We start from the raw sequence: 26,656 nt of genomic DNA, 5'->3' as shown, positions 1-26,656 counted from the left end.
AGTGTCCTTATGCAGCCCAGTTGCTGGGCTGCATCCACAGGAGTGTGGGCAGCAGGGCAAGAGAGAGGATTCTGTCCCTTGACTCTGCTCTACTGAGACCTCACCTCCAATCCTGCCTCCAGTTCTGTGTCCCCAGCAGAAGGAGGACACAGAGCTGGTGGAGAGAGTCCAGAGGAGGCCACAAAGACGACCAAAAGGCTGGAACACCTCTGTTTTGAGGACAGGCTGAGGGAGCTGGGTTTGTTCAGACTGGAGCAGAGAAGGCTCCAGAGAGACCCTAGAGCTGCCTTCCACTACCTGAAGGGATCCTCCAGGAAGGCTGCAGAGGGACTTTTCCTGAGGGTGTCTAGAGACAGGACAAGGGGAAATGGTTTGAAGCTGAGGGAGAGCAGGGTTAGACTGGATCTTAGGAAGGAGTTCTTCAGTAGGAGAGTGGTGAGTCTCTGGAACAGGCTGCCCAGGGAGGTTGTGGATGTCTTCTGGGGATGTTGAAGGCCAGGTTGGACATCTGGGTCTAGTTGAGAGGTGTCCCTGCCTATGATGGGAAGGTTGGAGGAGGTATCTCTGAGGTTGCTTCCAACCTGAGCCATTCTAGGATTCTAATGCGCTGACTTCTTTTTTCAGTTATCTTCTTCCTTTCAGTATTTCCACCAATTAAAAAACCCCAAAAATTCATCTGGAGGCTTTGTGTCCACACAAATAAAATAACACAGATCTATTGTAATTTGTTGTTAGTGGCATACTGTAGGTCTGTGTTAGCAGACAGTTGTAAAAGCTAATGGATTTAATAAATTATCTGGATGCTTTCCTTTGGTGAGTAGAAAAGTGTTTATTTTTCAGTATTTTATAGGATGAGGTGATTATGGGAACCTGCTGTGATCAAAGCAGTTCACTTAAATGCAATCTCTTTGATCAGATTGTCTGTGAATCAGATGCAAGTTTTGGAGGTTTATTAGATCTTTACAAACAGCTGATCAAAAGCCTCTAAATAGCTCTTGGTCTGTCACTTCTGCTCCTATGTGAAGTGGAGATTATTTTAATTGCAGTATGAATGATGTGGTACTCATGCAGAGTCTGAGTGCAGGAGATAGGGGTGCTACCATCACTGCTTCTGACCATGAACTTGGATTTTCCAGTCCAAGTTCTATAATATTGACTGAGCTATTGCTGTTGGAGTAAATCAGCTTGCTGTAGCTCTGGAATTTCTCAGAAAACACTGCCCAGCTCATAGAATCATTCAGGTTGGAAAAGACCCTTGAGATGATCAGTTCCAACCATTAACCCTACTCTGGTAGAGTCACCACTGAAGCAGATCACTAAGTGCCACATCTAAATGACCTCTAAACACATCCAGGGATGGTGACTTCACCTCCTCCCTAGGCAGCTTCTTCCAATGTCTGACCCCTCTTGCAGAGAAAACATTTGTCCTAATGTCCAGCCTAAATCTCCCCTCATGCAGCTTGAGGATGTTCCCTCTTGTTGAGTCACTAATTACCTGTGAGAAGAAACCACCTTCTACCTTCTTGTTGTCCTTTCAAGTAGCTGTAGAAGGCCGTAAGGTCTCCCCTCAGCCTCCTCTTCCTCACACTAAACAATCCCAGTTCTCTCAGTCACTTCATCAGACTCCATTTTCCAGGCCCTCCTCCAGTTTATTTGCTCCTCTTTGCACCTACTTCAGCCTCTTGATGTATTTCTTGTATTCAGGTGCCTAGCTGAACCCAGTACTCAAGAGGTGGCCTTACCAGTGCTGAGTACAGGGGGACAGCCACTGCCCTGCTGCTGCTGGTCACAGAATCACAGAATTAAGCAGGTTGGAAAAGACCTCTAGGATCATCAAGTCCAAACTATCACCTAACCTTTCTAATTAACTGAACCATGGCACTAAGTGCCTCATCCAGTCTTTTCTTACACAGTTCCAGGGACAATGACTACACCACGTCCTGGGCAGCCCATTCCAATGGGGGCTTTCTGTGAAGAATTTCTTCCTAATGTCCAGCCTAAACCTGCCCAGGTGCAGCTCGAGGCTGTGTCCTCTTGTTCTGTCACTGGATGCTTGGGAGAAGAGACCGACCCCCACCTGTCTACAACCTCCTTTCAAGTTATTGTAGACAGCAATGTGGTCTCCCCTGAGCCTCCTCTTCTCCTGGCTGAACACCCCTAGCTCCCCCAGCTGCTCCTGGTAGGGCTGTGCTCTAGCCCCCTCACCAGCCTTGGTGCCCTTCTCTGGATGTGTTCAAGCACTTTAACATTATTCTCAAATTGAGTGGCCCAGAACTGGACATAGTACTCAAGGTGTGGCCTAACCACTGCTGAGTACAGGGGCAGAAGGACTTCCCTGCTGGACACACTACTGTGGTCCTGCTGGACACACTATTCCTGATGCAGGCCAGGATGCCATTGGCCTTCTTGGCCACTTGAACACACTGCTGGCTCATCTTCAGCTACTATCTACCAGTACCCCGAGGTCCCTTTTTGCCTGGCTGCTCTCCAGCCACTCTGTCCCCAGCCTGTAGCACTGCTTGGGGTTGTTGTGGCCAAAGTGCAGAACCCTGCACTTGGCTTTGTTAAAACTCATGGTGTTGAACTGTGCCTATCTGTCCAGCCTGTCCAGGTCCCTCATACTCTCTAACAGATAGACACTCTCAACTTGATGTTGCCTGCAAACTCACTGATGGAGGACTCAATCCCCTCATCCAGATCATCAATAAAGATGGGGCCTAGCACTGATCCTTGGAGCACACCACTAGTGACAGCTGCCAACTGGATGTGGCTCCATTCACCACCACTTTCTGGGCCTGGCTATTCAGCCAGTTCTTAACCCAGCAGAGTGTCCCTGTCCAAGCCAAGGGCTGCCAGCTTGACCAGGAGTTTGCTGTGGCAGACAGTGTCACAGGCCTTGCTGAAGTCCAGCTAGACTACATCCACAGCCTGCTCCACATCCACACTCTTTCACCCTGTGCCTCTTGGCTGCATTGTGACCATGATCTTCTCTCTGCCCAGGAAGGATCCAGCCACTGTTTGCTGCTTCCCACTCACCCTGCTCCCTTGCTTCTGCACCCAGCTGTTTCTCCCCTCCTCCCCTGGGGCTGGTCACCCTAGAGGTGTGAACTTCTGTAGTGCACTGGCAGAGGCTCCCCTCCTCCCCTGGGGCTGGTCACCCTAGAGGTGTGAACTTCTGTAGTGCACTGGCAGAGGCTCAGGGCCCTGCCCAATAAGATGGAAACAGCTGCAGCACCATTGCTGATCCAAGCCAGGATGCCACTGGCTTGCACTTGAGTATACTTCTCAACTATTAAATGTGCTATTAAATCTGGTTTTGTGATATTGCTCTAGGCTAAAAAAATCCAAACAAACCAAAATGGTAATGCTGTTAACTTCTTGTACTGTATCCTTGTATTTGGTCAGGTGCTTATTGGTGATGCCATTGTCAGCTTTTAAAGAGGAATCATAATGCAGTATTAAACTTCAGCTTGAAATGTCAATCACAGAATCCTAGAATGGGTTAGGTTGGAAGGGACCTCAGAGCTCATCTCCTCCAACCTCCTCACTATGAGCCAGGACACCTCTCAGCTGGACTTGGTTGCTCAAGGCCTCATCCAACTTGGCCTTCAACACCTCCAGGCAGGAGGGAGCCACAACTTCCCTGGGCAGCCTATTCCAGAGTCTCACCACCCTCCTACTGAAGAACTTCCTCAGATCTGCTCTGACCCTACTTTCCCTCAGCTTCAAACCATTCCCCCTTGTCCTGTCTCTAGACACCCTCAGGACAAGTCCCTCTGCAGCCTTTCTGTATTGGCTGGATGTTAGGAGGAAGTTCTTCACAGAGAGAGTGATTGGCATTGGAATTGGCTGCCCAGGGAGGTGGTGGAGTCACCGTCCCTGGAGGTGTTCAAGCAAAGCCTGGCTGGGGCACTTAGTGCCATGGTCTAGTTGATTGGCCAAGGCTGGGTGCTAAGTTGGACTGGATGATCTTGGAGGTCTCTTCCAACCTGCTTGATTCTCTGATTCTATGATCCCTTCAGCTCTTGGAAAACAACTCTAAGGTATTCCACCTCGAAGGGTGCTGTCACTTTGACAATTTCAGCATCGAAAGTTTCTTTTGAATACTTTGTAAGATAGATAATGCAAAACTTTGTCAATTCCTTTTCACAATCACTTCAGAGATATTTTTCCACTCAGAACCACTAGCATCAACTATGTGAAAAGCTGAAGTTTTAAGCACCAAACTTGGTCAGTCTTCAAACATTCATTAACATTTCCTCTGGAATTTTCAGTTGCTGCTTTACAGATGAAAAAGAAATTATTTGAGAGAACTTTTTCCAACTTAATCTTGATTTTTTTTCACCTCCAAATCTCACTAGTTTAACATAAAGAAATGGTAGCTTAAAAAATACATTGAGGCTTTATTTAGAGATTGATAGTTTTCTGCTTTAGCTGGAGCTGTTACTAATGTCCTTTCCCCCCCCCTCTGTTTTCCTTCCTGCTGGGTGATGTATTGCATGAGGCCTCTAATCACAATTTTCACATTAAATTTGAGAGGAGGGTTAGATTGAGTGTGAAGAGTTTTAGTCATCTGTACTGACAAAGGCAGATTATTTTATTCTCCCCTCAGCTTTTAGAAGTTCCCCACGTTTCCTTTAACGCTTTTGAGTCAAGAATTGGATCTAGTTCCCAAGTTTAAAGAGCAGATCTGTAAGAAGAACTATTCTTCACTCCCCTGCCAGCTGTTCTGTTCTGCAGTCTGTGCAACTGATTGTAGTCAGTGGATGTTATAAATCATGTTATTTAGCCTTTGCCAACTTTGCCCCCTTCCCAAGAAAGAAGCTGCCAGCCTGAATCTTAAAAGGCTCTCTGTGGAGAGCAGAGAACTTATGGTATCCTGAAAAAGGGACTTCTTTCTCCCTTTTAGGAGTGAGTGGATCAGCAAAAGAGTCTTTAAGGCCAGTCAGAGTGCAGAGTCACTGCTGAATTTGGAGTCTTTCAACAGCTGCTGTTTATTTTAAAGATGGCTCTCAGTTTGACGTGCCTGCACGAGAATGATGAGTATGGAACTGGGCTGAAGCTCATCTCTTTTTAAATTACAATTAAGCAAGCAATTTCAATCACAAATTAACTATCACCCTGGCTATAATCTACCCATTCACTTTCCAAAATAAAGGAGGCAGCTGATTAAATTTAGCCAGCATGGGTTTGGGGTTTGTTGTTTTGTTGTTTTTTTTGCCTGCTGTCTAGACAATTGGCTTGGTTCCCATTCCTCTGGTCTTAGCTTGCTTTCCTGGTTGTAGGCCCACTAGGCCACTTAACCATTCCACTGCCATTTGAGCAGTGTGTTCATGAGGTTAATTAAGAGTAGACAGGGATGGGTGGGTTTGGGGTTTTTTTCCTCTTAGGTCTTTAACAGAGAATATGGCATCAGTAAATCAGCACACAGAGAGTTTCTGCTTATGCTCAATAAGTCCTATTAGAGTGGAGCTTTAGCTTCTCCACAATCAGTTATCTTTCTGCTTTGGTGCTCTTAAAACTTAGTTGAGTCCTTTCAGCTTACCTTGGTGCAGAAGCGGTGTGTGTATTCTGATGTTGTCTCTTCCAGATGTGGTTTGTACATACATCAGAAATGAACTAAACAAAGGGAAAAGAAGCATGAAAATAAAATGAAAATTGGACCATCCACTCCAGACTGCAAATAGAGCGAAGGCACAGGAGGCCACAAAGATGCTCCAAGGGCTGTGAGGACAGGCTAAGGGAGCTGGGGTTGTTCAGCCTGGAGAAGAGAAGGCTCCAGGTAGACCTTAGAGTTGCCTTCCAATAGCTGCAGGGATCCTCCAGGAAGGCTGCCGAGGGACTTTTCATGAGGTTGTCTAGAGACAGGACAAGGGGGAATTGTTTGAAGCTGAGGGAGAGCAGGGCCAGACTGAATCTTAAGAAGTTCTTCAGTGTGACCATGCCGAGACTCTGGAATAGGCTGCCCAGGGAGATTGTGGCTGCCTCCTGCCTGAGGGTGTTGAAGGCCAGGTTGGATCAGGCATTGAGCAGGTAAGTCTAGTGGAGAGGTGTCCCTGCCCATGATGGGAAGGTTAGAGTCAATGATCTCTGAGATCCCTTCCAGCCTGAGCCATTCTAGGATTGTTTTTTGGGTTTCCTTTTTACAACTCCCTTCCCTCTATTGCAGCTTGCCCTAATCCTGCTGCCTGATCTGTATTTTCACTAATTCAGATTTTGCCTCACCTGTTCCAAAGTGAGTTCAGGCTGCCATTCCTCTGAAAACTCTGTCTGCAGGGGTTTGATAGTCTTTCCTGGGGTTTTACTTCCACAGATTTCTCCAGTGTTTGGCCTCACACATACTTTACACCTTTCCCAGAAATCTGCCTTTTTCATCCTATTAGCATTTTAATTGATTTCAGTGCAAGTGTCATACTTCCTCTTTTTCCTCTTAAGAGAGAAGAAATCAGTTAACGTTTGCACTTCTTCCACAAAGCAGGTAGCCTCTGTTTTGCCAATTGACAGCTTCTGAATTGGACACAATGCTTCTGCAGAGGTGATGATAGAGTCATAGGTTGATTTGGGTTGGAAGGGACCTTTAAAGATCATCTAGTCCAACCCCACTGCAGTAAGCAGGGACATCCCCAACAAGATGACTTTGCTCAGAGCCCCATCAAGCCTAACTTTGAATGTCCACCACCTCCCTTGGTAATCTGCATCTGGGTCAAGGCAGTCCCAAGCATAAATACTGGCTGGACAGTGACTGGCTTGAGAGTAGCCTTGAGGAGAGTGATTTGGGGGTGCTGCTGGATGAGAAGCTCAACAGGAGCCAGCAGTGTGCATTTGCAGCTCAGAGAGCCAAGCAGAGCCTGGGCTGCATCAGGAGAAGTGTGGCCAGCAGGGCCTGGGAGGTGATTCTCTCCCTCTACTCCACTCTGGTCAGACCTCACCTGGAGTACTGCATCCAGTTATGGAGCCCCCATTACAAGAGGGATGTGGAGATGCTGGAGCATGTCCAGAGAAGGGCCACGAGGATGCTCAGAGGGCTGCAGCAGTTCTGCTATGAGAACAGACTGAAGGAGTTGGGGCTATTCAATCTGGAGAAGAGGAGGCTCTCAGGTGACCTTCTTGTGGCCTTCCAGGATCTGAAAGGGGCCTACAAGAAAGCCAGGGAGGGACTTTTTAGGCTGTCAGGGAGTGACAGAACTAGGGGGAATGGAGCAAAGCTGGAGGTGGGGAGATTCAGAGTGGATGTGAGGAGAAGTTTTTGAGCATGAGAGTGGTGAGAGGCTGGCATGAGTTGCCCAGGGAGGTGGTTGAGGCCCCATGGCTGGAGGTGTTTAAGGCCAGGCTGGCTGAGGCTGTGGGCAGCCTGCTCTAGGGTAGCGTGTCCCTGCCCATGGCAGGGGGGTTGGAACTGGATGATCCTTGTGGTCCCTTCCAACCCTGACTAATTCTATGACTCTATAACCTGTTCCAGTGATCCACCACCCTCATAGTTAAGAACTTCTTTGGACAGAAGCCTGTGAGCATGGGACTTTTCACCTACTTCCTGAGCTGTCTCTTTGGTGGAAACCAGTTTGCTCCTTAGGAAAACCCAGCAGAGAGGCTGTGGCACCAGTGACAGTGGGGAGATGGAACCCCATTTCTTCCACTTCTGGTGCCCATGATCACCAGTCTTGGGACCACTTTGCCACAGAGACCGGGCTTAAGGTTATTCCACTGGCAAAAGCAATGTCAAAGTAGCAGAGATACCTTAGAAGAAAATGATTCCCAGTATCATGTCAGGAGTCCAGTAGTGATTTACATATAGTCAGTTTTAGAAGCAATGGATGCAATTTATTTGTTAGACGGACCTTTTAAAATGATTGTGTCAGATGCTTAATACATGGCTGGACTTCTGATGGGTGAAGGGTCGTTGCTGGCATTGATACACTGAAGAAGTCTCCCAAGAGCTAGGTAGTTGCTTGCCTCTTGTTAATAAATAGAACTCATTGTGTGACTGCTGGGCAGATTCTATAGGTTCAGTTTTGTATGATGGAAAGGAAACACTGACTAGAGAGCTCCTAATTCCAAACAAGGATTAATGCAGTAAGGAAGACAATGTCCTCTTTAAAATCTATTTTTGTCTTCCCTCCACTTTAGCTCCCAGACCTTCCCCCAGACCCATCCTGCCTGGCTTCCTGTTGCAAATGTGAGGAAACATTTGCACATATCCTACCAGAGAAGCTTTGCTTATTTGTTGGTCTTGCACATAATTTTCAGAGCATTATTTGTGGTTTAGACCCTCCTCTAAAATGAAATTAAATAAGAAAAAAAGAAGTCTAATTTTGCTGCAACAAAATGAGAATTTTAACTGAACTGGGACCCCTCCCTCCCATCCTCCCTCCCATCCTCCCTCCCATCCTCCCTCCCATCCTCCCTCCCATCCTCCCTCCCATCCTCCCTCCCATCCTCCCTCCCATCCTCCCTCCCATCCTCCCTCCCATCCTCCCTCCCATCCTCCCTCCCATCCTCCCTCCCATCCTCCCTCCCATCCTCCCTCCCATCCTCCCTCCCATCCTCCCTCCCATCCTCCCTCCCATCCTCCCTCCCATCCTCCCTCCCATCCTCCCTCCCATCCTCCCTCCCATCCTCCCTCCCATCCTCCCTCCCATCCTCCCTCCCATCCTCCCTCCCATCCTCCCTCCCATCCTCCCTCCCATCCTCCCTCCCATCCTCCCTCCCATCCTCCCTTCCTCTTTCTCTCTTTCTTTGGCCTTGAGGCTAGCACAGGCTTACTGCCAGTGAGAATAAATGTTTAAAACTGTGGATCATCAGGGAGGAGGGAAGGAAATAAAAAAAAAGGCTACTCTTGAAGCAAATTTCATATTGTGTTGTGTGAGAGATTCCACATGTTGGTCCTTCATTCCAAACATTTGCTCCCAAGAAGCCAGCCCCAAGTCTGATATTCAAAAGAACATAACAATAAAACATATGGATTAAAAAAACCAAAAAAACATTTAAAAAAAAGTCAGTTGAAATGAGCAGTGTCATTCTTGAGCTGGCCTCCAGTGGCTCTGAGATGTTTGGAGGCTGCTTTAAAAGCTGAGTTCATTCTAGGACAAAGAGAGTTTGCTGGGTTTTTATGTTTTCCTGTGTAAATCATTGACAGGGAGGCAGGAGGGAAGGGGAGGGGGGGGAAAGAGGGTGGAATTATGCTCTGGATGCTGATGCCTTTGCATTTTTGGCACCATGCCTTCTTACTGTTTTATTGTCTATTTTGGCTGAACTTGAAGTTCCAACCCTGCTGCCTGCCAAAAAGAAAGGGGGAAAAAAAAGAAAAAGAAGTCAGGTCTTTTAAGGATACGGAGTAATGAAGCCAGTTTTTGAGTCTGCCACGTCCTGTAAGCAAATAAAAACCAATCTTTATGGAGCTCAGATGTTACTTCCTGCTCTCCTTTGGATTCCAAGCAGGAATGGAGCAATTTTTTCTCAGCATGTAAAGAAAAAAAAAAAAGAAGAGGTAAAGGGAGGGGGGGAATAGAAGGCTTCAAAGAAACACAGGAAAAAAAAAATCTTTAACATGCTTCCATGCAGATAACTTCAGATATGTGTAAAATGGTTTATACCTTAAGAAATAAGTGTCTGTACTTGAAAAACTCTGCAGCACACCCCTCAGGCACTGCTGTTTTGTAAGGCAGTGGATGTATTAACCCAACCCAACCCTGATTTATGTTGTCTGTTTCCCTTTCCACTGGTTTTGTAACCATGACTTACTAGGCTTGCTGTTGAGAGCATATCCTGAGTTCTTAAGGCATGTGAAAGTGAGCGAGAAGATCCTACCTGAGGTTTTCTGAGAGGAGAAGTGCAGGGGGAGAGGGAGATAGTCTTTTCAGAGAAGCTAACCAGGTCTGTGCGTAGTAGCATGTGTACTCACAGAATAACAGAATGGTCTGGGTTGGAAAGGACCTGTGTTCAGAGAAGCTAACCAGGACTGTGCATAGTAACATGTGTACTCACAGAATAACAGAATGGTCTGGCTTGGAAAGGACCTGTGTTAAGAGAAGCTAACCAGGACTGTGCATAGTAACATGTGTACTCACAGAATAACAGAATGGTCTGGGTTGGAAAGGACCTGTGTTCAGAGAAGCTAACCAGGACTGTGCATAGTAACATGTGTACTCACAGAATAACAGAATGGTCTGGCTTGGAAAGGACCTGTGTTCAGAGAAGCTAACCAGGGCTGTGCATAGTAGCATGTGTACTCATAGAATAACAGAATGGCCAGGGTTGGAAAGGACCTGTGTTCAGAGAAGCTAACCAGGACTGTGCATAGTAACATGTGTACTCACAGAGTAACAGAATGGTCTGGGTTGGAAAGGACCTGTGTTCAGAGAAGCTAACCAGGACTGTGCATAGTAACATGTGTACTCACAGAATAACAGAATGGTCTGGCTTGGAGGGGACCTGTGTTCAGAGAAGCTAACCAGGTCTGTGCATAGTAACATGTGTACTCACAGAATAACAGAATGGTCTGGCTTGGAGGGGACCTGTGTTCAGAGAAGCTAACCAGGGCTGTGCATAGTAACATGTGTACTCACAGAATAACAGAATGGTCTGGCTTGGAGGGGACCTGTGTTCAGAGAAGCTAACCAGGGCTGTGCATAGTAACATGTGTACTCACAGAATAACAGAATGGCCAGGGTTGGAGGGGACCTGTGTTCAGAGAATCTATCTAGGAATGTGCATAGTAACATGTGTACTCATAGAATAACAGAATGGTCTGGCTTGGAAAGGACCTGTGTTCAGAGAATCTATCTAGGAATGTGCATAGTAACATGTGTACTCACAGAATAACAGAATGGTCTGGCTTGGAGGGGACCTGTGTTCAGAGAATCTATCTAGGACTGTGCATAGTAGCATGTGTACTCATAGAATAACAATGGTCAGGGTTGGAAGGGACCTCCAAAGGTCATCTAGTCCAGGCCCCTCTGCAGTCAGCAGGGACACCCTCAACTAGAGCAGATTGCCCAGAGCCCTGTTGAGCCTCACCTTGAATATCTTCAGAGACTGAGGCCTCAACTACCTTCCTGGGCAACCTTTTTCAGTGTTCCACCACTCTCACAGCAAAGAACATGATCCTTCCATCCAGTCTAAATCTGCTCATCTCTAGTTTGAACCCATTACCTCTTGTCCTGTCACTGAAGGCCATTGCAAACATTGTCTCTTCACCCTCCTTGGAGACCCCTTTCAGGTACTAGAAGTCTTTTGATTCCATGAGTAAAACAAAGATTTCAGTTTTTGGGTGCTGCTGCCTTCCTACTTTTTGACTGACTGAATCAAATATTCCAACCCAAAAGATAAACTGCTACCACAAAAGCAGGCTTTTGGATTTTTGCCACTGTCAGATTACCAGCAACTCTAACCCCAGCAGAGCAGTCAAGCTTGAAATTCACTGTGGACAAATATTCTTTGTGCATAATACCAGAGGGAACTATTTTTGGTAGTGAATGAAGATATGTAATAATTAACACATCATGAGGCCACTGTAAAGGCAAAAGGCTGATGCATGAAGTCTTCCGGTACCCAAGAAGTGCTTTTGAATTTCAGTTAATAAGTTGTCTGGAATGTGCCATTACTTTTACTTTTTATCATTGTTGGGTTTGTTTTCATAAGTTTACATTATTAAAGCAACTTAAAAATTACCTTGAGGAGAGAAGATGAGATTTCTTTCCCTCAAAAGAAGCAAAATGCTGTCACTCAAAAATGATCAGTTATTCTGTTGCAGGGAAATAGTGGAAAGAATACAAAGAGTAATTTACTGATATAGAATATAGAATGGTTTGAGTTGGAAGGCACATCTAAAGGTCATCTATCCCAACCCCCTCTAGTCAGCAGGGACATCCTTCACTGGAGCAGGATGCTCAGAGCCTTGTCCAGCATCACCTTGAAGACCTCCAGGCATGGGGCCTTAACTACCTCCCTGGGAAACCTGTTGCAGTATTCCAGCACCCTAATGATAAAGAACTTGTTCCTCACATCCAGTCTAAATCTGCTCTGCTCTCATTTCAAACCATTGCCCTCATCCTGTCCCTTTGCAGCCTGCTTGTAGACTGCTTCGGGTACTGGCAGGTGTGCTTGCAGCCTTCTCTTCTTCAGGCTGAACTCTAGCTCCCTCAGCTTGTCCAGTGTGTGCCCAGGTGGCCAAGAAAGCCAGTGGCATCCTGGCTTGCGTTGGAAACACTGTGGCCAGCAGGGACAGGGAGGTGATCATGCCCTGTGCCCAGCACTGGTGAGGGCACACCTTGAGTGTTGTTTGCAGTTCTGGTCCCCTCACTCCAGGAAGAACATTGAGGGCTGAAGCGTGACCAGAGAAGGGCAATGAGGCTAGAGAAGGGCCTGGAGCATCTGGGCCATGAGGAGCATCTGAGAGAGCTGAGGGTGTACAGTCTGGAGAAGAGGAGGCTGAAGGGAGACCTTATTGTTCTCTACAGCTACCCAAAGGGAGGTTGGAGCAAGGAGGGGGCAGCCTTGTCCCCTTGGTGGCAAGTGACAGGACCAGAGGAAATGGTTCCAGGATGTTCAGCCTGGGTATTAGGAAATGTTTCTTCATTGATGGTGTTCTCAAATACTGGAATGGTCTGCCCAGGGCAGTGCTGGAGTCACCATCTCTGTGGGTGTTCAAGCAGCATAGGGACCTGGTGCTTAGGGACATGGCTTCAATGCTGGGTGGAAGGTTGGACTGGATGATCTTGGAGGTCTCTTCCAACTAGAGGTATTCTGTGATAAACTGAACATGTAAGCTGTGGAGCAGTGGAAAGGTTTTTGGAGATTGTCTCTCTCTCACCCCTACTTCCCTTCTCAGGTGGTCCTGAGCAGGCTGTGAGGAAGCTGAGTGAGATCCCAAGTCCCATGGAAGTCAGTGGGAATTTTACCTCACTAAGATGGATGATCTGCATACTGTGATTGATGGCCTAGGCATCTGTTCCTTTATCTTTGACAGGGAATAAAGAAATGAATAACTTTCTAATGGCTAGGGAGTTTGGGCTTTACTTTTTATCTTTTCTTTTGGATGTATTTTTTTTGGAAGGCTGAACTCAGAAGGGTTACACAAACAGTAAGTAGTGGGAAGAAGATTTACGTCTAGGTAGAGCATTAAATATCAGCTGTACATCTGGAAACATTTACTGGATCAGACCCTATCTGGGATTGTGAAGCAACCAAGGAGCACAATGGGAAGCAAAGAAAATGGCACTAATGACTTAGGATACTTTTAAAGAAAATGAGCAGTTCTAAATTTAATTCATAGAGGTTAATATTGATAATTTCCCACCACATGCATGATTTTCAACATTTAGAGTTGGCATAGTGCCATTTGCACCTGCACTGTTTCATCTTAGTCATTCTGTTTTCTTCTGGGTAATGATTCTTGACTCCCTTCAGATATGCATTGAATCAAAGTGTTAGAACAAATCCTATCTTCTGGGCACTGCAGAAAGCTGGAGGTCTTTCTTTCTCTTATTTTACATTTCAGCCTTTCAGGCTGCAAGTTACAGTGGTGTTGTATTAGAATTCTGATGTAGTTTTGCACTTTAAGGAAAAAAAAATCTTGGAAAAAACCAGCACCCCGAACTTCCACTTACTAGCACCTCAAACATCTACTTGATAGTAGCCCAAATTTGTACTTGATAGAACACCAAACTTCTACTTGGTAACACCCCAAACTTCCACATACTAGCACCTCAAACTTCTACTTATAGTAGCCCAAACTTCTAATTGATAAAACTCCAAACTCTACCTGATAGAACCCCAAACTTCCACTTGGTAGCACCCCAGACATCCACTTACTGGCACCTCAAACTTCATAGTGGCCCAAACTTCTACTTGATAGAACCCCAAACTCTACTTGGTAGCACCCCAAACTTCCACTTACTAGCACCCTGAACTTCTACTTGACAATAGCCCAAACTCTACTTGGTAGTACCCCAAACTTCTGCTTGAATCTGTTTTGCAGAGGTGAGAACTACCCAGTTGTATGTTGTCATAGAATCACAGAATGGTCTGAGTTGTAAGAGACCCCCAAAGGTCATCTAGCCCAACCACCTTGCCATCAGCAGGGACATCCTCCACTAGAACAGGTTGTTCACAGCCTTGTCCAGCCTCACCCTGAAGATCTTCAGGGATGGAGCCTCAGCTACCTTCCTGAGAAACCTGTTGAAGTGTTCCAGCACCCTCACGCTAAAGAACTTGTTCCTCACATCCAACCTAAATCTGCTCTGCTCTCATTTCAAACCATTGCCCTCATCCTGTCACTTCAGGCCTGTGCAAACAGTCCCTCTGCAGCCTGCTTGCAGCCCCCTTCAGCTACTGCTAGGTTGCTCTTAGGTCTGCAGCCTTCTCTTCTTCAAGCTGAGCACCCCCAGCTCCCTCAGCCTGTCCTCACAGCAGAGCTGCTTATCTCTCCTCCAAATTCTGTATTTTAATCCAAAGTCTTAAAGCTATACTAGGATCTGAGGGCTGCCCTCATTCATGTGGATAAAGATGTGCAGGGCAGCGTGGGAAGGACAGAGCCAGGCTCTGCTCAGGGATGTCCAATGACAGGACAAGAGGCAATGGGGGCAAGGTGCAGCAAAGGAGGTGCCACAGAAACAGAAGGGAAAACGTTTTCCCCGTGAGGGTGCCAGAGCCCTGGAGCAGGCTGCCCAGAGATGTTGTGGAGTCTCCTTCTCTGGAGATACTCCAAACCCACCTGCATGTGTTCCTGTGTGACCTGCCCTGGGTGACCTTGCAGTGGCAGGGGGGTTGGACTGGATGATCTCTGGAGGTCCCCTCCAACCCCTAACATTCTGTGGTTCTGTAATGGAGCATAGTAGCCTCTTTAGGGATTTTGCCTTCCTTCTAAGGAATGTAGGTTGTCTCTAAGAACAAGGTACATCTGCCACATCAGAAGATGCCACCTGTTTGGCTTAACTAGCCAGCTTCCTAGAGGGAGTAGAGTTCTACCTCAGAGATGTTCTACAGTGACCTGCTCAGGCATCCACTGAGGTGTTGCAGAGTAGGAGGCTGTGCAGTTGTTGAGAGGCTGTGGACTTGTGGTGGTGGTGGTGGTGCAGGCTGTGGAGTCTGGAGAGAAGCAGAAAAGGAAAGACCAGTAAACTAAAGGGGAGGGAGAAAGCAACACAGCCCCAAACCACTGCAGCAGAGGAGGGGGGTAAAAGGCATTTTAGGAGTATCCGTTCAAAGAACTGTGTGATTTGGCCCTGCTGAGGGAAAGGAGAGCATGCTTTTGAGTTTAGCATTCAGAAAGACTAATGATTTCTGGCTTCAGCTGGGTCCTAAACCTTGAAGCAAGAAGATAATATTCCATTATTAGTGCCAGCAGTGCAAACTCCCTGCTCGCAGTTGCAGAGGTGCATTACTTAACCCAGTGAGTGCAGCAGCAGTCAGACACTCTGCTCGTTTGTATGGCTGAGACTGGTTACAAAATCACAGAATCCATCCGGTTGGCAGGGAGCCTCAAAGGTTGTCTTGTTCAATCCCCCCTGCAGGCAGCAGGGGCGCCCCCAGCTAGGTCAGGCTATTTAGTGCCCCATCAAGTTTGACCTTGAACGTCTCCAGGTGTGGGGCCTCAACCACATCCCTAGGAAGCCTGTGCTGGTGTTCCACCATTCTCATTGTTAAGAACTTCCTCCTTATATCCAGCTATGCTCCAGTGTTTGCAAAGGCCTGCAGCGACAGAATGAGGGCAATGGTTTGACATGAGAGAAGAACAGATTTGGATTGGATGTGAGGAACAAATTCTTTAGTGTGAGGGTGGTGGAACACTGCAACAAGTTGCCCAGGGAGGCTCTTGAGGCCTCACTCCTGGAAATCTTCAAGGTGATGCTGGAAAAGGCTGTGAGCAGCCTGCTCTAGTGGAGGATGTCCTTGCTGACTGCAGGGGGCTTGGACTGGATGAGTTTTGGAGGTCCCTTCCAACCCAACTCATTTTCTTTAATCAAAACCAAGTGCAATGTAAGCCAGCACTTCCTAAGTAACTTTATGTTGGAGAATGACTGCAAGTGGCAGTGAGACACTTGTGTTGATTTTTAAGATGGCAAAAATGTGTTCCACAAGTGATGTGTGTGATGTAACATCCTGGGGAGATGAGTTCAAGTCTGCCTCGTTTTAGTGTCTGACACTGAAAAGAACTCCTTACACTGTGAATATTTGAGTGCTTTGTATAAAGCTAATACAGGACATGTATTTTTTATGACTTACAACAGTATAAATGTTTACCAAGGGTTTCATTCAGATCTAGTATTGTGTTAGTGTGAACTGTTAAGCTCTTATTATAGAAGATCAATATTGAAGAACTGGATTTAGATATTTAATTTTACAACATGCACAGCTTCACCAAATAGAAAAATACTCCTTTAGTTTTCATCTCAAGTGAGTGCAAGTTCATTGTCCTTTGAAAATAAGAGGAACATCTTTATTTGAGCTCATAGTACTTTGCACAGGTTACAGCTAAGTGATTTTTGGCAACTCAAATGTGTCTTCTGTAACCACAGGATCACGGAATGTTAGAGGTTGGAAGGGAGCTAGCATGGTGAGGCCACATCTGGAATATTGTGTCCAGTTCTGGGCCTCTCAGTTCAGGAAGGACCCCAGGGAACTTCTTGGGAGTCCAGCAGAGAGCTACAGATCTGCTGAAGGCAGTGGAACATCTCCCTGTGAGGACAGGCTGAGGGAGCTGGAGCTCTTTAGCTTGGAGCAGAGGAGCCCAAGGGCTGCCCTCATTCATGTTGATAAAGATGTGCAGGGCAGCGTTGGGAGGACAGAGCCAGGCTCTGCTCAGGGATGTCCAATGACAGGACAAAGGGCAGTGGGGGCAAGCTGGAGCAGAGGAGGATGCTACAGGAACAGAGGGGAAATTGTCTTCCCAGTGATGGTGCCAGAGCCCTGGATCAGGCTGCCCAGAGAGGTTGTGTCTCCTTCTCTGAAGACGTTCCAAACCCACCTGGATGCATTTCTGTGTGACCTGCCCTGAGTGATCCTGCTCTGTCAGGGAGGTTGGACTGGATGATCTCTGGAGATCCCTTCCAACACCTACCATCCTATGACTCTGTGATTAAATATTTACTCTTAAGTGAAAATGCATAACAAGAATTTATTTTTAGGTTAGGCATTGAGAAAACTTTGAATGTTCCTAGCTGCAGCACCCCAAACTTGTTGTAGCTTTGCAAGCATGTTTCCCTTGTTTTATTGGAATGGGCTTATTTTCACTCACATGACAGATGGGGTTATTGGCTAGGAATTCTTTATCAACTAGTATACAAAAATATGTTGCAAGGTACAGTGCCAGGATGATAGATAGTGTTTAGCAAACTGCTTGCTGCAGTATGTTTCTATCATATGCAGCCTTAATTCTTCTCTTCAGATCTCAATGCTGGACTGGTGAAGCCCAAATGAGGCCTGCATGGATTTTCTCCTTTCTGTCATGGAACAAACTAAATGATAAATCACCCCAGAGCAGGGTGATTGATAGCATGGTGTGGAAGGCAGCTTTATTTTCAGATGCTGCAAGTGTGGATGGAGAAGAGAAGGTTGAGGGGAGACCTCATTGCTCTCTATGGCTACCTGAAGGGAGGTTGGAGCAAGGAGGGGACAGCCTATTCTTGGTGGCAAGAGACAGCACCAGAGAAAATGGTTCTAAGCTGTGCCAGGGGAGGTTCAGGCTGGATATTAGGAAATGTTTCTTCAGTGAAGGTGTTCTCCAACATTGGAATGGTCTGCCCAGGGCAGTGCTGGAGTCACCATCCCTGTGGGTGTCTGAGCAGCACAGGGACCTGGTGCTTAGGGTTTAGTTTTGACTCTTCAGTGCTGGGTTGAAGGTTGGGCTGGATGATCTTGGAGGTCTCTTCCAATCAGATATATTCTGTGATTCTGATGGATTTTTTTCCCCTCTTGCTACTGTTTCTTAGGCCTAACATCAGGACTGGTCAAGTGCCTGACCCGGATTGCTGTCTGGAACTGAAGGAAGCTGTGCCCAGGTTTCACCATGATGGGCAGGTATGTGATATGACCTCCGTACCTATGGAAAGTCTCATCTTAGTGCTCTACTGTTGGGGCCTTTTTTTTATAGTAGGTGCAACATCTCACCACAATTTCTGCCATGAAGGTAGTTTGCTTGGCCTGGAAGTCTTAGAGAGGTGCTTCTTGCTGAGCCATTCTAGCCAGAGGTTGTCTCTAAGCTTGGATGAATGTCCTTTCCACTAATTACTGGATTTACCTGGATATATTCAGAATTTTTTCATGTTAAAACATAATTTGTCTTCAAAAGGTGTATTTATATACTTAAAGAGCTATGAGAGAACTTTAGATTTTTTCAAATAAGTAATATGTAACAATTTCATTCAGCTGACAGAGGAAATAGAAAGGAGAGAAAGGTGCTGTGCTAGGTTAGCATAGCCCTCTCTTGCAAGCTCACTCTCTCCCCACACAGGAAGGAAAGTGACACACAAACCAATCTCTGAGTTGAGATAAAGAGGGTGGGATAAAGAATTTTTCTGGAAATCATGTTGTGCACAATTGCCTATTTGCTGAAAACACAGCAAAATACAGAAGCAGCAGCAGATAAAACTGTGCAACTCCTCCTTGAGCACACAGCAGGCAGCACAGCTCAGCACCCTAAAAAAACTGGAAACCAGAAGCAGCAACCAGAATAGGAAGCCTCTCCTGTTGCAGTCTGAACTTCAAGCCCCATGACACTTTGCTCCAGCCAGCACATTTCATCTTGTAGCTAGTGTGACAGCAGCATGGTGCTGACTACACCAGCGGCTTCAACTCAACCCATAGCAGGTGCTTGGGTTTATCTGTAGAGAAAAAGGAGTCCCTGCAAACTTGATTAAGAGTAGATGCAGCTTTGAGCTATCTGAGAGGGTGGTGTGTCAGTTTGGGCTGGAGTAGAGTTCATTTTCTAAGTGGTAGCTGGTATGGTTTTGTGCTTCAGATCTGTGAGGGAAACAAGTCTTAATAGCACAGGGGTGCTCGGTTACTGCTGAGCAGTGCTTACACAGAGTCAAGGCCTTTTCTGCTTCTCTCTTCACCAGTGAGTAGGCCCAGGGTGCACAAGTGATTATCAGGGGACACAGCTGGGACAGCTGACCCCAGCTGAGCAAAGGGATATCCCATATCATGTTGTGCTCAGCATATAAAGCTAGTGTGAAAAGGACATTTGGAGTATTCCCAAAGTAACTGTTAATGTGCCACAGAATGATAGGCATTGGAGGAGACCTCCAAAGATCATCCAGTTCAACCCCTCTGCCAGAGCAGGGTCACCCAGGAACACATCCAGGTGGGTTTGGAATGTCTCCAGAGAAGGAGACTTCACAACCTCTCTGGGCAGCCTGATCCAGGGCTCTGGCACCCTCACGGGGAAAAAGTTTTCCCTCCTGTTTCTGTGGCATCTCCTCTGCTCCAGCTTGCCCCCATTGCCCCTTGTCCTGTCACTGGACGTCCCTGAGCAGAGCCTGGCTCTGTCCTCCCCACACTGCCCTGCACATCTTTTTCAACAAGAATGAGGGCAGCCCTCAGGCTCCTCTGCTCCAAGCTGAAGAGCCCCAGCTCCCTCAGCCTGTCCTCACAGGGAGATGTTGCACTGCCTTCAGCAGCTTTGTGGCTCGGTGCTGGACAAGCACAATGAAGCTTTCTTGGAGGTGACCAAACAGATGCTTGCTGATGGGAAGTGGTGAATTCTTCTTCTGCTTTGCTTTCCTGAGTGGCTTTTGCTGTATGTGAAGCTGCCTTTACCTCAACCATGACTTTCCTCTTTTGGACTTTCTCCCTTGGTGCAACTCTCACCTGTGGGGCAGCGAGCAAGGGGCTGCATGGTGCTTAGTTGCCAGCTGGGGTAAAACCACTACAAAGGATCTAATGTTCATGCACATGTTTGCAACTTTTTTTCATCACATTCTTTTCTTCCTTTGCCTTCATTTTGCAATTCATAGCTTGTTGTGCCTTTCCCCTAATTATGCAGCAGCTTTTGATGAAATAGCAATGAAGGAAGAGCTCTTTTTTTTTTCCCTTCACCCTTTTTTTCCCTCGTTTTTAATGCCTCATTTAACAAATGTTTCTCATGCAGCTTAATACAAAATTTAATGTAATATAAAAATTCTGCCTTTCTTGTGGTTCAGTTCATTTGCCTTGTAAAGAAGACATAAACCATCTTTTTCACAAACTACATTTTTCTCAGAACATTTTAGTGATATTCTTCTCTCAGTTGAATTTTTTTGTTGTTGTTGTTCTCCAGGAATATCCATTTGTAAAATTATGTGCTTGCACAACAAACCAAATACATTTGATTACTATGCTAACATACAGACAGGGTTTTTTTCCAGACCTTCTTGCCCCTTTTTGTTCTTTATATTAGATGACAAAGATGAAACTTGTTAAGACAGAATAAAAGACTCATAAATTGATTAAACTTTACTCATAGATTCACTAAGGCTGGAAAAGGCCTTTATGATCAAGTCTAATTGTAGCCCAGCTGCAATGACCACTAATCCATCTCCTGAAGCACCACATCTGCAATTTCTTGAACGCCTCCAGGGATGGTGACTCCACCACTGAATTGGGTAGGAGTGTTTGAATTGTAGGATTGTTTTGATTAGAAAAGATCTCTGGGATTGAGTCCAGTTGTCAGCCCAACACCACCATAGCCACCAAACCATGTCCCAAAGTGCCATGTCTGTGTGTTTTTTGTACACCTCGTGGAGTGGTGACTCCACCCCCTCCCTGGGCAGCCTGTTCAAACCCCTTATCACTCACTCAAGAAGTTTTTCCTCCTGTCCAACCTAAACCTCCCCTGGCAAAATTCAAACTCATTTCCTCTCCTCCTGTTGCTGGTTACTTCGCAGAAGAGACCAGCACCAGCCTCACTCCAACCTCCTTTCAGGGAGCTGCAGAGAATAATAAGATCTCCCCTTAGCCTTCTCTTTTCCAGACTGAACAACTCCAGCACCTTCAGCCTCTCCTCATATGTTGCCCTCCAAACCTCTCCTCAGCCTCAGTCCTCTTCTCAGGACACCCTCCAGCCCCTATTTTTTCTGTCCTGTGACACGCAGAGCTGAACCCAACCCAGTGCTCAAGCTGTGGCCTCACCAGGGCTGAGTACAGGGACACCATCACTTCTCCTAGTGGACACACACTGGGTTTGATACAGGCCAGGATGTCCTTGGCCTTCTTGGCCACCTGGGCATGCTCTTAGTGTTCATTTTCATTTTTAGGCCCTTCAGTGTCTATGTTCTTTGCCTGCCACGGTCAGAGCTGGGTTTGTGTAAGTTGGTTGGAAAAAAAAACCCCAAACAAAACCAAGCTACCAGTTTTGGCACTGGCTTTTAACTGTTGAAGAAGTGGCACGTGCTTTGCCATGCTTTTCTTTCCTGCCTGCTTTTCCAGTCAGTGACTGAATTCAACCACCATAGCTGTAGGAAAAAAAACATTCTAATGACTAAGTTAATGCCTGATGTTCCTAAATAAATCCAAAGCAACTCCAAATCTGCCACACACCCCAAAGAACAAGAAGTTTAGGATGGAGCCTACAATGTCTGCCATCCTGTCTGCCTCTCTGGTAACAATTTCCTGTCTGTGCTCACCCAGTTGCTGTCTCCCACCAGCTGTCATATCTGAGAGGCAGTCTCTCGGGTTTGTATGTTTGGTTTTATGCTCAGCTCAGCCACCAGAGAGCCAGAATGGAAATGAGAAGAACTTGGAGCTCATTCACAATTGCAAAGCTTCTTCTCTGTCTGTAAAATGACAGCATCAGAAAGCCAGATTTCCCTTTTGCTGCTTCATTTCTAGTTCTTGATCTAAGAGCTGTAGAAATTCAGAAGGCTATGACAAAACATTTTTCTGTCCTGCCCTGCTGCAACCTATGCTGGGCAAATCAGACTGGCAGATACATACTTGCTCTGGCAGGGCAGTTGGACTAGATGAGATTTTGAGGTCCCTTCCAGCCCCTGGCATTCTGCAATTCTGTGATTTCAAGATTCTGTGTTCAGATTCATCCTTCATTATCTTACCTGATGCCCAAGAATAATCAATTGCTCTCTCAGAAATCTCTCTGAAACACTGAGAGTGGGACTCAGATGCTTACACATGAGCACCTGCTGATCATTTTGTGGCCGTGGGTATGTCAGACTTCTTCAGAGAGCTGGAAGAGATGAAGCATACTTACAGCAGGGGTGGCAGGGCATATTGATATCTTCTTAAATCAAAGAATGGTTTGGGTTGGAAGGGAACTCCAAAGGTCATTTAGTCTAACTCCCTTGCAGTCAGCAGGGACATCCTTCACCAGAGCAGGCTTGAAAGTTAAGTACTGTTAATGATGAATAAGAGTGTTTAAATGTAGATTGACCAGTTGCTGGCCAATCAGTTCAACAGCCAGTTTAAAAAATGCAGGTGTCTTTCTTCTTCTGAAATTCACAATCCCAGTTTCATCAATGATTCTGTCCCTCTGCTTTGCTGAGACCTCACCTCCAGTGCTGCATCCAGCTCTGGAGCCCTCAACACAGAAAAGACATGGTCCTGATGGAGAGGGTCCAGAGGAGGGCCTCAAAGATGATCAGGGGGTTGGAACACCTCTGCTACAAGCCTGACAGTAGCTGAAGGGAGCTGCAAGCAGGCTGCAGAGGGACTGTTTGCAAAGGCCTGCAGAGACAGGACGAGGGCAATGGTTTGAAATGAGAGAAGAGCAGATTTAGGTTGGATGTGAGGAACAAGTTCTGTAGTGTGAGGGTGCTGGAACACTGCAACAGTTTTCCCAGGGTGATAGTTAAGGCCCCATGCCTGGAGATATTCAAGATCAGGCTGGACAAGGCTGTGAGCAGCCTGTTCTAGTGGAGGATGTCCCTGCTGCCTGCAGGGGCTGGACTTGATGACCTTTGGAGGTACCTTCCAATGCAGACCATTCTTGGATTCATAGAATCAACCATGTTGGAAGAGACCTCAATGATTGTCTTCTAATATGCCCACACATAAAACTATGTCCCAAAGGTTTCCAGGTTTGAAAACCATTTTAATTAGACATCTTCACTATAAATGATGAACATGAAAAGCAGGGGAGATTCCTGCATGACAGCCTTTGCCTTTGAAGTAAAAGAAGATGAATTATGTCATTAAACCAATTAGGTAATACAGACTGGGAAATAAATATTGAAGGGCATGTGGGAAAAAAAAGGCAATCTAGAAATCATCCAAGCAGGTTTCTAACTGGAGATCTCTGATAGAAATGTAACAAATAACAATTAAAAGTGAATCTAAAAAAATAAAAGAAGTAATCTAAAAGTTATCCAAGTAGGTTCCTAACTGGGGAGTTTTGACAGAAGGATAGGTAAATTAAACACAACTTGAAGGGAAACATTGAGATTAATCCTAAACACTGGAACAGGAGGCAGAAATAGAGAAACAGAGACAGAAATAGAGGCAAAAATAGTAAAAAGCATCCTCTTTTTCTCCTTCTTTTAATAAGAGTGTGTGCTAGTTTGAAGCTAGCTAGAATGTTTTGGTGACAAGAACTAGATTACAGGCTGTGAAAGACAAACAAGGGTGATGTCTGCTTCACTCATAGGCTTGCTGAGATGTATAAGAACAAGAATTCAAACATAGACAGAGCACAACTACTGCCTGGGAGCTCTGAGCTGCATTTTTCTCTCTCTAGCCTCTCTGCTGTCTTTCTGACTAACCCACTTTGCTTCCTAACCCCCCTGGCTGAACCTCCATTCTTCCTTGTGACTGGGGTAAGGTTGAGAGGAGTGGGAGAAGGTGGAAGGGCAGTTGGGAGCCCCTCCTGGGGACTCAGGTTTCTGGGAGGGCTGTTGTGTTTCTGTATTCCCTTTTACCTTGTCTATTTCTGTCTATAACTGTATCTACTGCAAATATCTGCTTGTATATCGAGCTAAGCTGTAAATAAGCTTCATTCAATTTCCAGAGTTGGCTGAGTCTAGTCGGGTGATTCTGAAAGTGTGAGGAGGCAGGGAACACCCAGACCATCACAGAGAGATGTTGAGATACTGGAACATGTCCGGAGAAGGGTGACAGAACTGGTGAGGGATCTAGAGCACAGCGCTGTGAGGAGAGGCTGAGGGAGCTGAGGGTGTGCAGCCTGGAGAAGAGAAGGATCAGGGGGGACCTCATTGCTGTCTACAACTACTTGAAGGGAGGCTGTAGCCAGGTGGGGATTGGTCTCTTCTGCCAGGCAACCAGCAACAGAAGAAGGGGACACAGTCTCAAGTTGTGCCAGGGGAGGTCTAGGCTGGATGTTAGGAGAAAGTTCCTCACAGAGAGAGTGATTGGCACTGGAATGGGCTGCCCAGGGAGGTGGTGGAGTCACCATCTCTGGAAGTGTTCAAGAAAAGCCTGGATAAGGCACTTGATGCCATGGTCTAGTTGATTGGCCAGGGCTGGGTGCTAGGTTGGCCTGGATGATCTTGGAGGTCTCTTCCAACCTGCTTGATTCTATGATTTTTAATAAATTTGTTCTCTATCTCATTTGGTGCTCTGCTTGAGGAGCTACTTTTTCAGGAAAGCCACCTAGAAACTAAAAATGAATCACACAGAATCACAGAGTTGTCAGGGTGGGAAGGGATCCCAGTTTCAACCCCTCTCCTATGGGCAGGGACACCTAACACTAGGTGAGTTGTCTAGAGCCACATCTAACCTCGCCTGGATTCTATCAGCCAAACCTGATTTAATGAACAAGAGAAAGTCCATAAACTGAAAGTGACCTGTAAAACCTCCTCCAGAGAGGTACTGGAGACTTGAAAATTATCAAAGACTTAGGTAGTGTTGTTGGCACTGGCAGTGGTAAATGACACTGCATGGATTTATTGAAAGAGCCTCAGTTTCTAAGACAAAGCTGCACCAGTGAGCTCTACTTAAGAATCATGGAATTGTCAGGGCTGGAAGAGGAACCTCAAGTATCATCCAGTTCCAGCCCCCCTGCCATGGGCAGGAATACCTCACACTAGAGCAGGTTTCTCAGAGCCACATCCAGCCTAGTCTTAAAAACATCCAGGGATGAGGCTCCCATCACCTCCTTGAGCAACCTGTTCCAGTGTCTCATCACCTTGATGGTGAAGAACTTCTTCATAACATCCAATATGTATCTACCCACTTCCAGTTTTGCTCCATTCCCCCCAGGGCTATCACTGCCTGACATCCTAAAAAGTCCCTCCCCAGCTTTCGTGCAGGCCCCCTTCAGATACTGGAAGATCACAATAAGGTCTCCTTGGATCCTTCTTTACTCTAGACTGAACAACCCCAACTCCCTCAGTCTGTCCTCGTAGGAGAGGTGCTCCAGCCCTCTCATTGTCCTTGTGGCCATTCTTTGGACACATTTCATTTGGAAAACATTAGCTTTCCAAACATAGAAGTTAATTGGAAGTGCAGAGGATCTCTGAAGTGAAGATATATATGAGTGGAAGAGATTAGTTACATAAGGAAGAACACAAATAAGGACAGCTATAATGAGGAATATAGAAATGGTGGTGTGCAGAAGGTGAACTGGTAGGTTTTTTCCATGTCTTCACTCTAGGAATTGAGCAATATTCATGACACAATAAAATGTGACAGGCACAATATTGTTTTCTTTTTAACCATAGTCTGCAATTCAACTGATATTTCTTGATTTATAGACTCATTAAATGGTTTGTGTTGGAAAGGACCTCCAAAAGTTACCTGCTCAAAGCAGGGACGCCCTCCACTAGAGCAAGTTGCTCAGAGCCTTGTCTAGCCTCACCTTGAGTGTCTCCAGGCATGGGGCCTCAACTGCCTCCCTGGGAAACCTGTTGCAGTGCTCCACCACCCTGATGATAAAGAACTTGTTCCTAACATCCAACCTAAATCTGCTCTTCTCTTATTTCAAACCATTGCCCCCATCCTGTCACTGCAGGCCTTTGCAAACAGTCCCTCTGCAGCCTGCTTGCCCCCTTCAGCTACTGCCAGGCTGCTCTTAGGTCTGCCTGAAGTTTTCTCTTCTCCAGGCTGAGAGCATGCAGAGAGCCTCACTGCAACACATAATGAGGTAATGGAAACGTTGCTGGCTGGTGGCTCACTGGTGTGCAATGCCATAGCTCTGTTCTCTTCAGCTGAGGCTGGATCTCAGAGCACTTAAACCATCATTATTTAAGGAATCAAAGGCAGCTATATGAGGGTCATGTGGTGTAAAAGCTGCCTTCTGCAGATCTAAACTCTCCCAGCCTGCTAATGGCAATAAACTGTACTCTGTCTGGATCTTGCCTTTTGCTCTAAACCAGGAGGTGCTGGAATTGGCCTTGGCAGAGCAAGGCAGTGCTGGCCTGGCATGCCACAGTGCTGAGGCCTGTGACACTTTCCACCTTAGGCCTGTGGCCAGGCCAGAGGGCAGCTCTGGCTGTGCAACACACCTGCACCAGCCTGCTGTGCCCTGTGGGATGATCATAGAATTATAGAATCAGTCAGGGTTTGAAGGGACCAAAAGTACCATCTAGTTCCAAGCCCCCTGGCATGGACAGGGACACCCTATCCCAGATCAGGCTGTCCACAGCCTCATCCAGCCTGGCCTTAAACACCTCCAGGTATGGGGCCTCAATCACCTCCCTGGGCAACCCATGCCAGGCTCTCACCACTCTCATGCTCAGCAACTTCCTCCTCACATCCACTCTGAATCTCCCCA

General features: G+C 46.4%; 1 long non-coding RNA gene across 2 annotated transcripts in view; it reads left to right on the top strand.

The window, feature by feature from the left end:
* Positions 1-26,656, top strand: part of LOC135174777 (uncharacterized) — a 99,820-nt gene that overhangs the window by 6,802 nt on the left and 66,362 nt on the right. For both annotated transcript variants that reach the window (XR_010302087.1, XR_010302088.1), the window contains exon 2: positions 17,928-18,015. This is a non-coding gene — a long non-coding RNA (uncharacterized LOC135174777). The remainder of the gene's footprint in view (positions 1-17,927; positions 18,016-26,656) is intronic.

Source organism: Pogoniulus pusillus, chromosome 4, assembly GCF_015220805.1.
Source record: "Pogoniulus pusillus isolate bPogPus1 chromosome 4, bPogPus1.pri, whole genome shotgun sequence".
NCBI lineage: Eukaryota > Metazoa > Chordata > Aves > Piciformes > Lybiidae > Pogoniulus > Pogoniulus pusillus.
Note: the sequence above shows the minus strand (reverse complement) of the source record. Positions and strands in the feature narration are given on the sequence as shown.